General features: G+C 57.2%; 1 protein-coding gene and 1 long non-coding RNA gene across 2 annotated transcripts in view; one reads left to right on the top strand and one right to left on the bottom strand.

Moving 5' to 3' along the window:
* RAI1 (retinoic acid induced 1) overlaps positions 1–15,095 on the bottom strand; it is a 120,452-nt gene that overhangs the window by 66,815 nt on the left and 38,542 nt on the right. Inside the window, exon 2 of the mRNA XM_040453006.1 lies at positions 14,428–14,572. The gene's annotated coding sequence lies outside the window, so the exon portion shown is untranslated. The remainder of the gene's footprint in view (positions 1–14,427; positions 14,573–15,095) is intronic.
* LOC121015804 (uncharacterized) overlaps positions 14,571–15,095 on the top strand; it is an 11,170-nt gene continuing 10,645 nt past the window's right edge. Inside the window, exon 1 of the long non-coding RNA XR_005783974.1 lies at positions 14,571–14,764. This is a non-coding gene — a long non-coding RNA (uncharacterized LOC121015804). The remainder of the gene's footprint in view (positions 14,765–15,095) is intronic.

Raw genomic sequence — 15,095 nt, 5'->3', positions numbered from 1 at the left:
TTTCCACCAGCAGACAGGCCTCAGGCCCTGTGGGGTGGCAGGGACCACCCAGGTAGACAGAGAGGGAGAGGGAGAAAGGGAGGAGGGTAGGGGGAGAGAGAGAGAGAGAGAGAGAGGAAAAGAGAGAGAGGGAAAGAGGGTGTGTGTGTGTGTGTGTGTGTGTGTGTGTGTGTGTGTGTGTGTGTGGTGACCCAGCGCCCAGCCCGGATGCTCCGCCCAGCCTGACCACAGCTGGGAAAACAGCCTCCTCAGCTGCCCCCACCAGCCACAGCCCACCCCACCCCACCAGGCCAGCTGCCTCACCCAGCCCTGAACCAGGAACTGGGCCTCTGCCGCCATCATGGCCTGCTCGGCCGGAGTCACAGCCCCCCAGGCCACCCCCTCAGATCCCTGCCAGATCCGGGAGGAGGCAGGGGCACCCCTGGAAGCCCACTCCCTCCTGCTACCCTGGCTCAGAACCCCCCAGCGTGGCTGCCCCCAATTGTACACCTGCCTCAGGCCGGCCGCCCTCCGCCCCTCGACCTTCGCCCAAACCGTCAGGTGAAAGGGTCAGCTTTTTAACTGCAGTGTGGCCGTAACTAACCCTAACCCTCATCTCTCTGAGCTGCGCCCCTCCACCCCATGCCCATCACCAGCGTTTGGGGCATGGAGGCTGGCACTGGGGGCAGGGAAGGGGGCTCCCCACCCTCCCCCACCTCACACTTCCGAGGCAGGATCACTGAGGCTGAAATTTCAATTAAGGAAGAGAAATAATTACTCCGGGGCTCCAGGCCGGCTCAAGTGCTGACAGGCCTCAATAGCCGCTTCCTGGGAGTCGGGGCTGGGGCGGGGGGTGGGGGGAGGTAGCCTGGCACCCCCACGGTCAGCCTGGGCCTGAGCAGGGAGGGACCTGGACCTTCACCGGTGTTCAGCCTTGTACCCCTTTTTCCCTTCTGCTGAAGCAAGGCCAACCTCAGGGCTGCTCCAAGGTAGGGGGGTGGTGGGGATATTGGCTCCAGAGAGGGTGGAGGCTCCTGGCAGAGAGGGCTGGGGAGTAAGCCTCAGATGGCTCCAAAGAAATGGAATTAAATTAAATTTAACCATTCAGTCACTGCCTGTTCCTGCAGTGAGCCTGGAGACTGCCAGGGCCCCACCAGGATAGGGGCAGGGACCCCAAGAACAGAACTGAGAGGGTTCTAGCCTCCCTTGGGGGAGGATTCCAGCACAAGCCTGAGGGAGGGGGTGGCTCTGGAAAGGTCCCCAGAAGGGCTGCTCTGCCACTCACAGGAGGAGTGGGCTTGGGCAAGGGCCTCCCCTCCGGACCTCAGGCCCATCTCCTGCACAGGTAGGGGAGCGTTGCTGCCCCCCCCCCCCCCCCCCCCGAGACCCTCTCCCATTTACTACTCCAAGAGGCAAACAGCCAGCTTTAGCAACGGCCCTCTCATCTCCAGAAAACACCATCTCCAGAAATATCCCATCCTTGATCCTTTTCTGAGAATGACACATTTCCTCTCCAGAAACGCTTGGTTTGAATCCAGAAATTCTCAGCTCCAGAGCATTCCATCTCCAGAATGTTCCATCTCCAGAAACATTCCATCTGATCTCCAGAAATCCTCTCTCATCTTCAAATATAATCCTTCTCCATAAATGCCAGTGCTCTCCATAAAGGCTCCATCTTAGCTCCGAGAAATGTTCCACTTCCAGAAATATCACATCCCATCTCTAGAGATGTTCCATTTCAGCTCCAAAAATACCTCAAATCCAGAAATGCCCTATTTTATTCCCAGAAATACTCCTGCATCATCTTCAAAAACACTCCATTTCCAGAGGTACTACAGTTGATCTCTAGAAATAGTCCATTTCCAGAAATGTTTCATCTCTAGCAATGTTTGGAATCCAGAAAGGCTTTATCTTTACTCCAGAAAATGCCCTCCCCTATCTCCAGAAATGTTCAGACTTCGTTTCTCAAAATGCCCCCATGTCATCCTCACACCTGTCCCTCCTCCAGAAATGCTTTCCATCTTATCTCTAGAAACGTCCTCATCCTGTCTCCAGAAGTGCCAGGTCTCACGTTCTAAAAACATTCCATCTCTGGAAATGTTCCGGCTTACATCTAGAAATGCCGGTGGTAGCCCCAGAAAGGCCTCCCTCCCTGTGTGGCCCGGAGGCTGCAGAAACACAGAAACCCACATCCTTCAGGACCTTCTGGGGAGGGGCTGAGCAGTGAACCGGAGGCCTCCTCTTCCTCCTCCTCCCTTGTCCCTATGGGATGCCCCCTGGGATCTCTCAGCCCCATGCTGGGCCTGCTATTGTGCTAGAAGCAAGGATGAAGTCAAGACATGGGCTGGCAGGTGTCAAGGTCCCCATCAGTGGGGGTGAGGATGGTTAGGGTTTGGGGTGGCTGGGAGCCCCTGAGGATCTGATCTGGGGGGCAAGGGTGGTGACAGGGACCTGGGGTGGGAAGAAATGGACCAGGAAGGAGTTGGCGGGACCCCGCCCCCCCCCCCCCCCCCCCCACCCTGGTCACAAGCATATCCACTGGCCCACATGCACACTTGATGGTCAATACCTACAGTGCACGGAAACACCCTCAGCCCACCTCCCACCCCTCAGAGCCACACACATTACACACTCTCTACATGGAGATCCATACTCCACACTTGCAGCCCTGCTCATTCAAGTGTACAGAACACATGCAAATGCACACACACAACACAGATACACATACAAATCCACCATCACACACACACACACACACACACACACACACACACACACACACAGAGCTATCCTCCTCATCCACATTCCCTGGGGCTCTCTGAGCCAAGTTCTGGGGACACCAAGGGGCAGAAGCCCTCTGCCAGTCCCTCAGACCAGTCTGGGCTGGCAAGACGGAGCAGCGGCCTCAGTGACTGATGCGTGCCAGCAAGGGGAGGGGGGTTGGTGGGGGTGGGGGTGGAGGGGTGTGGGGGGAGGGGATTCACGGCGCCAGGACTTGGGCTTAGAAGGGACTGCAAAAGACAGGAAAGTACATGTTCGGCATCTGCTTGCAAACCTGCTGAGAGGGGACACTCCCTTCCCCTTGGAGCAGCCACCCCCCCAGGCCACCTCTGCTAAATGACACTCTACATGACAGAAGTCCCTCTTTGGGTGGAACCAAAACCTTGCACGGTCACCTCTGTCCACAGGGCACTGCTTTCCAGAGTCGCAAAGTCCATGCCCTGCTGAGATTCTACATGGGAGAGTCTCTTCTCTCTGTCCCTTGACGGGTGGGGAAGGAAGGGGGCCTGGAGGTGGCTGAGCGGAGGGTGGCCCGGTACCAGCACACACGTATGCACACTCACGTGCGTGCATGCACACTCGTACATATGCAGACACGCGATGTGCCTCAGTGTCTAAAGATCTCACGTGCAGACACACAGGCAGGGATGCCATACACCTTCATGCCCGGGACCCACACACAGGAAGGAGGGGGTGGCCCCTGGTCTGCACCAGGTCCCGGACCCCTCTGCGGGTGGAAGCTCTGAGCCTCTAGGTGTGGGAGGGGAAAGGGGCCCTGGATCCATGATCTCTGTTCCTGGCAGCATTGGGAGCTCTGGTCTGCTCCCACAGGATGATAATTACCATTTATTAAGCCTCCCGATTTAGAATCAGCCTCAATTAACTGGAACCTCCCAAGCCCCCTTTTTGGATCCTTTGGGACCAAGGGCAAATGCTGAAAAGACCTTGAAGGTGCCCTTCAATGTGCCCTCAGCATGGGCCCCTTTGTCTACCTCCCCGCCAACTGGCCAGCTCTTGCCTACAAATGGGGCTTTCGGGTCTGTCCCATAGCCACCACCCCACTCTTAGGCTCTTTGTGTGCTGGATACTCTGTTCCTCTCTACCTTGACCTCCTCCTGTAGGAACTGAGACCTTCACTCAAAACTGTGAGGGAATAAAAAAAGCCAAATAGTCAAGCATGATCTGGATGAACACATGGTCCCAGGGTCCAAGTTGGGAGACAGCTCAGGGCCTGGCCTCGGCATGGTGAGGTGAGAGGGCTGCCCCCACCCCCCGTATCCCAGTTCCCAGGAGCAGCGGGCTTTCTGGAGAGGCTTCTGCATTGGTATTCTCTGTCCCTCACAGCCCAAATTACACCAGCTCTCCTGGGACCCTTTTATCGCACGTTGTCGCTTCAGCAAAAGGTTATGTACGAGAACATCGAAATCCCTCCCGCATATTAACTAAAAGAGCATTTTTTAAAATGCACAGGAAAAAGCAGCTCACCTAAGAGCCAATTTTTACAGTATCTTAGATCAGAACGAGCACTGGGCCAGCAGTCAAGAACAGGGCCCTTGTCAGAATCCCGCCCTCGCTGGGACCCAGGGCATGTCACTTCACCTCTCTGCCCTCCACTTCTCTCTGTCCAGTAAACATGAGAATAAAAGCCCCCACAATGGTGCTCTATCAGGGGTGCTGTGAGGGCCATATGAGTGACCGCAACGAATGAGCCATGCTATGGCACCAGAAGAGTCCAACGGGTGTCTGTGTCCAGGCCCCCCCAAGCACGGCGGTAACAGGCAAGGAGAGTTCGATGTTTCTCCTCAAGTACTACTCTGAGCCCTTTTGCACCTCCTCGTTTTTCTCCAGGAGGTCCCCCCCCACGTGGGGCACCCTTTCCTTTTTTTTTTTTTTTTCCTGGAGAATTTCTGGAAAACACTTCAAGACACAGTTTGAAATCAGTTCCTTGGTTCTGACATTTTACAGGTGAGGTTCAAAGATGTAATCTACCCAAGACAAGTGAGAGCCAGGGGCCAGGATGGGAACAGAGGGCCAGGCAGGATGGAGGTGGGGTGGGGGTGGGGGGTGAGGACTGCACAGGGCCGGGCAGAAGGTGGCAGCCCATCTCAGCTCTGCCTTTAGCACCCCGTGGGCATAGGTGGGTTTCTAGTTTCAGAGAAGCAAAAAGTAGGACTTTCGTGTGAAATCTCATGTTGTATTTTCAACTGGTGTGCTGGACGGGGCACCTGGGTGGCTCAGTCGGTAAGTGTCCAGCTTCAGCTCAGGTCGTGATCTCGTGATTCATGGGTTCGGGCCCCGCGTCGGGCTCTGTGCTGACAGCTTGGAGCCTGGAGCCTGCTTCAGATTCTGTGTCTCTCTCTCTGTGCCCCTATCCCGTTCATGCTCTGTCTCTCTCTCTCTCTCTCTCTCTCCCTCTTTCAAAAAATAAATAAACATTGAAAAAAATTTTTTTAAACTATGCGCTGCTCAAACAGCACCCATCTGAGGGCATCACACAGCCAACAGTTTCTGGTCTGGGTTCTCAGGCCCTGGTCTCTCTACCTCTCCCTGGAAGAGGACAGAGGGGAGTTAGGGCTGGGCAGCAGGACTGTGGAAAGTAGGTCTTAATTTTCTAGGAGAGGGCTCTCCCCAGAGCAGCAGGGACCTCTTTGAGCCTCTGTGTGCTTTTGTGACACACGGGGATGATAAGAGAGCCGGCCTCCCTCCAGCATGCAAAAACTGAAGCCCCTTAACATCACAAAGGGCTCCGAGGGCGCAAAATTCTCAAAGGTTACTTACCTCCGCTGTCAGGATTTGCCCTACTGGCCAATCCAGCTGTTTGGGCTACAAGGAACCTTAAGATAATCCGAGCCTTTTACAGATGAGGAGATGACCAGGGGGAACCGGCTCTCGCCTCGCATCACAGAGCAGGTGAGTAACTGAATGACAGTGTCAGCCCTGGATGACAGACTCCTTTCAGTGACCACAGTGGGACGCATGATCCCCTTGCTCCTCCCCTAGACAGGAGACTCCAAACATGGGGAGTGTCAGGAGGGGTGCCCCGCTGGGCCTCCCCTGGGGTTGGGCAGTACCCTCCGCACCACAAATACCCAGCAAAGAGGGCCATGCTCAGACACAGCCCTGGGTTCGTCCCCGGCTTCTTACTAGGCCAGAGGGGCCTTGAACCAGAGTTGCCTGACTTCTCCAAGCCTCAGTTTCTTCATCTCTGGAATGGGGATGGTGGGACCTTTCCCTCCTTCACCCTGTGAAATGGGAGCGAAGACGGGAAATAACCAAGAGCTCAGGACCCAGCACTGGGGAGGCCTCGCTGAGAGAACATTCCGAATAATAGGATTTCAGGTATTATTTTATCACCCCCGACCCTGTGCGGCCCGCATCCCCCATGCTGCTCCTCCTCCTGTCCTCCCTGGGGCCCTGGGTACCACTCCTCTCTCTCTCTCTCTGTGCTGCGCCTTCTTTTTAGGGAATTACAATCTGCTGGGCTTTAATTACTGGTCCCCGAGGACATCCACCTCTTTCCCCAGCGAGAGGTAATCATCCCTCCCAAGACTCAGACGCCGCAGGGCTGGGCAGAGCTGCTCCAAACTGAGGCAGGAATTCGGCAGGGGGTCGGCGAAGGCTCCGTCCAAGGGGGGAGGATGCTCTCGTTCAGTTCAGGCCCCAGCAGCACCTAGAACTGGAGGCCTCAGTGCCGAGGGAGGGCAGAGGCTATGAAAGGAGAACCGGCCGGCCAGCCAAAGGACTCACAGCCCCACCGGGTCCTTTTCTGATCATCCCTGGCTTTTCTCCTCCTTGGCTCATTCGAGCCCTGACTCCAGCTGTGTTCCCTGCCTGGAACAGCCTTCTTTTCCCACTGCCTTCAGGGTAAAACCCTTCACCACGGTCGAGGCCCCAGACTCCTTTTCAGCCTCCACTCCTGCCTCTCTGCCTCCTTGCCTCCCCCACCCCTGTCTTTCTAGAGCTCTCCTGGCCCTTTTGTGCCTCTGGGCTTCCCGGCAGGCTGTATAGTGACAGTCCCTCCTGTGGTCAAATGCTCCCCCTTTCAGACCCAGGGCCCATGTTTCCTCCACTGGGAGGTCCACCCTGACTCTCCCTGGACATGGCCTGAATGTGCCTCTCTGGGCTGTCAGCAAACATCCGCCGAATGAAGGATTGTAGGAAATGAAACTCGACCTATAAACCAGGCTCCCACCAGATGCCTGCTGTCCCTCCCCAACCCAACCTCCCCCGCCCCCCCCCCCCCCCGCTGAGCCCCGTCAATGGCAGCAGCTGTGGGAACTCAGTCGTGCATGTACAAGACTGGGTCAGGCCACGGTGAGCCACACGGACAGGGTCAGGCCGACCTGTTCCAGTCGGGTCCCAGCACCCCTGTGTGTGATCTCCACGCTCCCACACCCTCACTTCTAAGACCACTAACAAGGGCCAGGGCGAGCGTGGGATGTGCACGAGGCTGGCCCTGTGCACGGTTTTCAGGGCCCTGCAGACTGAGGTTCAAGGCCAGGCACAGAGGGCGGATATATTAAGTCAAGAGGCTCCAGACTGGCAGCCTGGTTGGGGGAGGGGGGGGGGTGTCTGAATTTGGCCACAGGTGGGTTGCTGGATCAGGTGACAACAGACACAAACCAGGAGATGTCATGTAAACATCGCAATCCTGCTTCCTAAGAAGGTAGGTGACAGGCACCCTGGGCTGCATCCCCACAGGCCACCCTGGCAGAGCTGAGCTGCTGAGCCCCACGAAGGCCAGACAGCCCTCACATCCTCATTAGCTTTGCCCACTGGCCCTGTGGGACTTCGAGGTTGCTGGCCCCCACATTATGCAAACATGAGTTCAGCTTCTGATCACTCCTGCCAAGTAATAGGTTTGCATTTTAAGCAGAACTTTCAATGTTTTGACCCTTTGGCAGTGACGAAAGGAGGCATCTCAGGCCCTGAGAAAGGCAAGAAGCAGATATTTTTTGGGAAAGCAGGCACCCTATGGGTCAAAGTGCTCCTGGGAGGTGGCACCTTGCAAGGGATGACCTGGGGTAGGCACAGTGTCTCCGCCTGCTTCAGCTCAAAATGCTTTTTGTGCGATGAGTGACACCTGCGTGCCTCTCTTCCAAGTCTGACCTTGGGAACAGGTGGATGCTGACTTTTTTGGGTCCCATCTGCCCCTCTAACTCCCCATGACATCATTTCTGATCTCAGAACCCTCCCCTTGGTCAAGGCCCCCCTTAGAATGTGGAACTTGGCTCAGGAGGAACATCCCCTTCCTTTTCACAGACACTATCTTTAATAATGCACCTGCAGGGGGTGTCCAGTGAGATTCTTGGCTCCCTGAAGGTTTCTACTGAAATGACAGTCACCTCAACCCCAGACTGTCTCCTAGAAAGCATGGAATACAACATGTCTCCCACCCTACAAGCCAGCAAACCCAAGGCCCCTGTCGCGCTAACACACAGATGCCCTGAATGGACAGATGAATGCTTAATGAGGCCCTCTGTGCGTCCCGATGCTGCTAGACGTTTGAACAAACCTGACCTGGTTTTCTTTACTTTTCTGACAGTCCGGTCCGGAAAAAGCCATGATCCCCACTGCCCAAAGGGGAAACCAAGGCTCAGTGAAAAGTCCTTGCTTGAGGCCAATGTTCTCATGTGCTTTTGGGTGTGGCTGACCTAAAGAAGGGTCTCCTCCTCTCGGAGAAGCTGGGCCTAGGTGCACAAGTGCAAGTGCGTGGAACGAGAAGGGATAGGGCAGTGGGCCATGCCTGTGGACAGTTGGGTCCCCACAAATGCTGAGCTAAAAGGGTTTACCGAAGCACCTAGCACTTGTGAACCAGGGCAACACATAATTCTGGGGTGTAAGCTGAGGGTCACCTGGTTTATTATTATTATGACTACTTTCTACGACAGTAGTCTTTCCAAGGCTGACTGGGGGCGAGATAACCAGGTAAGGCAGAGCGTGACCAGGCCCAGGTTTTTTCCAGAAAGGTCTTGGTGGCAGATACCCAGGACTATGGGTACACAGTATCCAGCAGGCACTGAGGAGCACCTGTGGCTGGTCTGGTGTCACAGTGTCAGCCACCTCACGGGGGACAGTGGGAGGGAGGAGGAAGAGGCCCTGCCCAGGATGGCGCAAGTGACAAGAGTCAGACCAGAGCTGCCCAGGGCCAGAGAGTCATCTGGCTCCCCACATGAATGGACACCACACCCCTATGCCCTGTGCAGCTTGGATGAGAAAGGAACCATCTCAGGATGCCACGAAGGATAAGAAGGCCTGTCACTGACACCTCAGCGTCTCAGGGTCCTACACAGGCAGGATCCCTAATCATGAGAGACCGGGGCAGCTGGGAGCTCGAAGTGGGTCTGGAGCTTAGGGTCAGAGAACTGGGTCCAGCCTGGGGTCCCTAACTTCTGACTCCTTGACCTCAAGCATGTCACTTCTCTGTAAAACCTGAACCATGAATACTGACTTTCAGAATCTGTGTTAACGACAAGGCCAGTGTCTAGCCCACGAGTGGGGAATCCATGAAGTCTGGGATCCTGCCAACCAGCTCCCAGGACCTCGGAGAGTACCACCTTGGGAGGTGGGGGCGGGGGGGGGGGGAAGGGGAGGAGCGGGGCAGGGTGGTGGTCTTTAAAATTCAAAGGAGAAGCTCAAATCTGTGTTGGGCATATAATTCCAACACCCGGCCACTCAGTGCCCCCTCCCCAGGAGGGCTCCCCTCCCTTGGGCTGCGCCCTGCAGCCAGACCTGCCCCATTCTGCATCCTCTGGCCTCAGTCTCAGCTTTTCCCGGCCGGGGGATGTGAGCAGGAATGGCTCAATCAGGATATAATCGTTTTTAATTAACGTGCGGATCATTTCACAGGCTGATCTCCTTGGAGACCAGAGGGAAGACGGTCTTTTAAGATTTTCTTTTGCCTCCCCCCGTTCCCAGTTGAAGGCTGCCCCCCCCCCCTTCACCCACCCAGCCGCAACCTTGAAAGCAGCACAAAAGCCTGCTGCCTGGATCCCTCTTGGGGCCATTAGGAGGAAAGTGTGTGCTCACACACAGACAAACATGCACGTGCCCAAGCTCAGGGGCACGCTCTCCCCCCGCCGGAAATGCACAAATGGGATCAGAGACTCAGAGACATATGCACACACCCACGGACATGGCACACACAGGGCTACACACAGATTCGCACACACACACAGACGTGCGTGCATGCACACGTGCCCAAGCTGGAAGACACACAGACCCCTTAAAAAACATACAAATAGGGTCCAAGGCAGACAGACATGGCACGCGCACACACACACACACACACACACACACACGCACGCAGAGGCTGGCAGGCAAATCCACCCCCATACAAATAGGATCAGACACACAGACATGCACACACAGGCATGCATGGATGTGTACACATGCACGGGGACATGTCCAAGCACAGAGATGCACCACAGAAATGCCCAAATAACCGACGCTCATGGGAGGGTTGTTCTGAACCTCGGTGGCCAGCTGGCGTGCTGGCAGTGGGGAAACAGAAGGTTCCTATCCTTCGATGGGAAGTCAGAGCCACAATCACCTTGTCCCCTAGGAGTGCCCATTGCCCCAGCCCCCTCCCTGGTGCCCTGCCACCTGCCCTGCAGGGAAACCCAGGAACAGAAGCCTCCCAGGTCTTGCCTCCCTGCTACGCACCTGGTCTGGATCCTTCTGATCCCAGAGCCCGGCTAACAGCTGTTTCACTCAGCCCTCACAGAGCCCACCCCAGAACATCCAGCCTTTCCTGGCGGTCCAGCGCTGGCTAGCCCTGACACCTGCCCTGGGAGTGATGTCCCCCAGTCTGTCCTCTGGGTGCCCTCTTCTTCTCTTCTTCATTTTCATTCTCCTCCTTCCTGAGCTCCCCTCCCTCTTTTCTAATCCCTCCCTCACTGATCTCCCCTTCAGTTCCTTTCTCTCCCCCCCCCTTCCCCCCCCCCCCCCTTCCCCCCCCGGGGCGCTCCTGAGGAGACCCAGAGCTTGGTCTTTGGACAAGTAAGCCGAGGCACAGGGGTAAGGGCACGACCACTGGGATCCTCTGACAGGAGCCCCACTCCTCTCACTGCACCTGCTTTGGATCCTCGACTTCTCCTTCTGGAAAATGGGATGGCAGAGAGCAAGGAGGAGTTTTGAGGAGGGGCAACACGGGAGCCCCCGGCTGGCCACCCACAGGCTAGCAACTTTGGTGACCCCAGATCCTGTGGGCAGGGCCAGTGTATGTGACACAGAAAGTATGTGACAGGCTTAGGAGCCTATCTGTTGCTCCAGCTGGCCATTGATGCCAGGGGCAAGCTGGGGGCTTCTCCTCTCTTGGATTCTCAGTGCCCCCACACCTGCAATCTTTGAAATGGGACAAGGTCAGCCTAAAAGATCCCTGGGAACTCCTCCCACACGTAGAAACCAAAATGACAGATCACTAGTTGGTTCCTGGCTGCTGCAAGGCCCAGCGACTGCGGTGTGACCTTGGGACTCACATCCCCTCTCTGGGCCCCCGGTTTCCTCCTCTGTCAAAGGAGGGGGCTCAGACAGGTGATTCACTGCCCAGGCTCTTTTCAGTTCTGACAGAAGGTTCTAGGTTGTGAGGAAGGAAGGGGAATAGTGCCCCACTTCTGGGAAAACGAGAAGCCCATTTCTTCCACTGCAGAAATGTCGGAATCTTCAGCAACAGCAACGTCATTTTGAGAAAATCATCTTAAACATCACAAAAAAGTGCTCTGTGCAAAATATATTCACTACCTCATGCATCAGGAGCATCCGGAATGTTGAACAAAAGGGGAATAGTAAGTAAATGATGGTACATCCACCCGATTGGAAAAGCCTGAAGATATTAACCATGGTGTTTATGAACAGTTGGTTACAAAACAGGAAAAGGCTCCTGTTAGGGCCAACCAAGAAAGCAGGATATACATCTGAATACAGAGAATGGCTACAAAGTCTTTTAAAAAAAACAAACCAACCACCAAGTCTGTAAAGAGCATCAAAATATTAACATTGTCGTAGCCCACTGTCAGTAACCTTGTTTCTTTCTCTAGATCTCAGATGGTTCTCTGAACCATATTGTAACATGTGTATATATTGAAAAGGTTTTTTTTTTTTTAATGACTACATGTCTGCTATTGAGAAACTTTCCCCTTTCATTCATGTATTCATTCATTCATCATTGATTCATTCACTCTTGTGTTTGTCCAGCCAAAGCGGAGTGCCCATGGTGTGCCAGGCCCAGGGCTCTAAGATCTGCAGGGAATACTTCTCACCTGCAGGAAACAAATGCGTGGGCGGGGGGGGGGGGGCGGGAGGGGGGCAGACACACTCCCAAAAGGGGGCCCGGGGGGGTAGGGAGCAGAAATCAATCTTGCAGGTTTCAGCCCTGCCTCCCCCTGGCCTCCACCAGGCCTGCCCTCAGCTCCTAGGGTCTCCTAGCCCAGCCCACGGGTCAGGAACTCACCCTTAGCCGCCAACCATCCAGCTGTGGGTGGTTTAAGGGTCAAGGTGGGGAGCAGGGCAAAGACCAACCCCTTAGCCCACATGGTGATTCTACTTCAAGTTCCCATAACCCTGGCGCATGGTGGCTACCCGGCTGCTGTACCCTCCCTGGGCTCTGATTTCTGCTTCCCTTGAACAAGGCACCACCCAGCCAGGCCCTGTCCCGCTGCCTGAGGCTGCTGAGAAGGGAAGCAGAGTATGGAATCTGCTAGCTCCTGTCAGCCAGTGTCACGCTGTTAGCACGTCAAAGGGTCCCACAGTGTGTCCCTGCTGTGTGGGGGCTGACAGATTTCTGGGAAGGGTTAACTCTTGATATTCCTGAACCAAGCCACAGAACAGCCTGAAAACAGTCTGCCACCCCCCCCACCCCCACCCAAGGTGCCTTCCCTCCCCCGCCCCGCCCCCCTGCCCAGAAGTCCTCTCTTTAACTAGGCAGAAGGGTTTCTTTCCCAGGCCTGGGTTGCCAGCCTGGGGTCCCCGGGCCTCCCTACTCCGGGAAGGAGGAGCCCAGGAAGCTCGCCTGGGAATCAATTGGGGCAGATTTCCATGGACTCTTCTCGGCCCCTAGTCCTGTTCCAACTAGCCTTTCACCCGATCCACACCTTCCCCCCCAGAGCAAAAGGATCTGGGCGCTTGGAGTGACGAGAAGCTTCTGACCCCAAGACCCCTACTTTGCGTTGAGCACACCCTCACAGGCCTGCGGTCCCCAGAAATTCTCCGGTCTAGAACTCCCCTCCCATGGCCCCAGTGGGAAAAGGAGAAGTTCCCACCACTCCCCTCCCCCTTTCTTCCCCTCCCCTCCCCCCTCCCCGCCCCCGGGAGGGAGCGAGGCGTCCGGATCTCCGGGTCACCGGAGCGGTGTCTGCTGTGGATCGCAGGAGACAAACACTCCGTCACTCTCTCTCTGTCTCTCTCTCTCTGTCTCTCTCTCACACACACACATACACACACACACACACACACACACACACACACACACACACAATCACCCTCGGGATCACCTCTGAAGCCCGCATTGTACGGGGAGGGGAGGAGGCCGAGTTGCAGGGAGGAGGTTGGGGGGGGGGCGTCCGACGTGCCTGAAGTCACCAGCCAATCAACAAATCCAAGAGGGTCTAGAATCCACGACCCCAGGCCGGGCCGAGAACCCCACCTCACCCCCGCCCCCTCCCCCAGCACAGCACCATCCGACGTCCACGTCTCTAACCCAAACAAGCCCCTCCCCCAAGAAGTCCTCCCTCCCCCTCCCCCTGCTCCGGGTCACCAGCCCCCAGAGAGACCCAGCTACGACCCCCACCCCCGACGGCAAGGCGCGAGATTTCATTGTCAGCCTGGCCACTCAGGCGCGCGTGAGGCGGGGGTGCAGGGCAGGGGGGCCTGTGTGGCAGGCTTCGGCGCGGGGAGTGGGGAGGGGTCTCCAGGGGAAGTGTTTGAAGCTGCTCCTCCAGCTCTGTCCAGATCCGGAAGCTGCCGGGGGAGGGAGGAAGGCGGGGGTGGGGAGAGCGCGACCTTAAGCGCTCGCAGGCGGCAAGGAGGGGCCGCGGCGGCCGGAGGAAGCGCCCGGAGGCGTCGGGGGCGCCGAGTCCCCGGGGAGGCAGCGCTCTCGGGAAGTTTCCCACCGGTTGCCTGGAGCAGGACAGGGTGCGCAGACGGCCCTCCCCGGCCTGACCGGCTCCAGCGCGCAAACTGCGAACTTGAGCAAAACTCCTTCGTCTCTGGCGTCCCTCACCTTCCCATCCGCGGCCACCAGCCCCGCCATCTCAGCCCCCTGTCGTCCACCAGTGCCACAGTCGCCAAGACCTCTCACCAATGTATTGTGGAAGAAAGGGGAGGGGGAAGTCCCCAACACAACCGAACTGCGGCCACACACACAAAAAAAGAAAGAAAAAAAAAAAAAAGAAAAGAAAAAGAAAAAGAAACAAACAAAAAAGGAAAGAAAGAAATTCCTTCTCCTGAGACCGATTCCCTCAACCAGCGTGGAAAACCCCCAAAGAGGCAAATCTGCAACTCCAGCCAAGATCGCGGCGCGGCGGGAGGGGTGCCCGCGGCCGGCGGCCACCAGCGTCGGCAGCCCCGGGTTTGGGGCAGGTCTGAGCGCGGCGGCGTCCCGGGGGCTCCGGGAGCCCTCGTGCCCCGGAACGGCCCCCCGAAGACACAAAGCTCTGCCGCCAACAATACCTGCGGGTTCCTCCTGGATCTCCCGGGCGCCGGCGCTGCGCGTCTCGCCGTCTCCCCTTCCCCGCGCCGTCTCTCTCCTCCTCCTCCTCCTCTCGCGCGCGCTCTCCCCCTCGCCTCTTCCAGAACGCGGCGGCCAGATGAGATCCTTGGGAGAAAAAAATGTGAGCGCTCGCACGATTCCTTTCTCTCCGCCCGCCGCTCGCGGCGGCACCGGGCTCGCTCCTTTCTCCCTCGCGCTCCCGCGCGCGCCGCGCCTCTCGCGCCCCGCGTTTCCTTCTCAGCAGCCCCTGCGAGCGCCCTCAGTAGCCATTATTCACGGGCCACCGGAGGACAGGAGGTAATTAGAGACCGCCCCGTGGCCGCATCCACTCTGCAAGCGCGATGCGGGCTCGGGGTGCGCGCGGGGAGGGGCGCGCGACGAGGGGGCTTGGCTGCGCGCAGCCCGCGCCCCAGACGCGGGGGAGGGGGAGGAGGAGGAGGGGGCAGGGAGGGAGGAGGCGAGGGGAGGAGTGGTGAGCTCGGGTAGGGAGCGGGAGGAGGGGGCGCCGGGGAGACGCTCCCGCGGCTCTCACCGCGGGGGCTCGGGGTCACCGGCTAGGAGGCTCCAAGGCGCTTAGGGACCGGGGGTGGGGGTGAGTGTGTGTGTGTGTGTGTGTGTGTGTGTGTGT

The sequence above is a fragment of the Herpailurus yagouaroundi genome, unplaced genomic scaffold, assembly GCF_014898765.1.
Source record: "Herpailurus yagouaroundi ecotype Mexico unplaced genomic scaffold, PumYag 208, whole genome shotgun sequence".
NCBI lineage: Eukaryota > Metazoa > Chordata > Mammalia > Carnivora > Felidae > Herpailurus > Herpailurus yagouaroundi.
The sequence above is the reverse complement of the archived record's forward strand: the minus strand, read 5'-3'. Positions and strand labels throughout refer to the sequence as shown.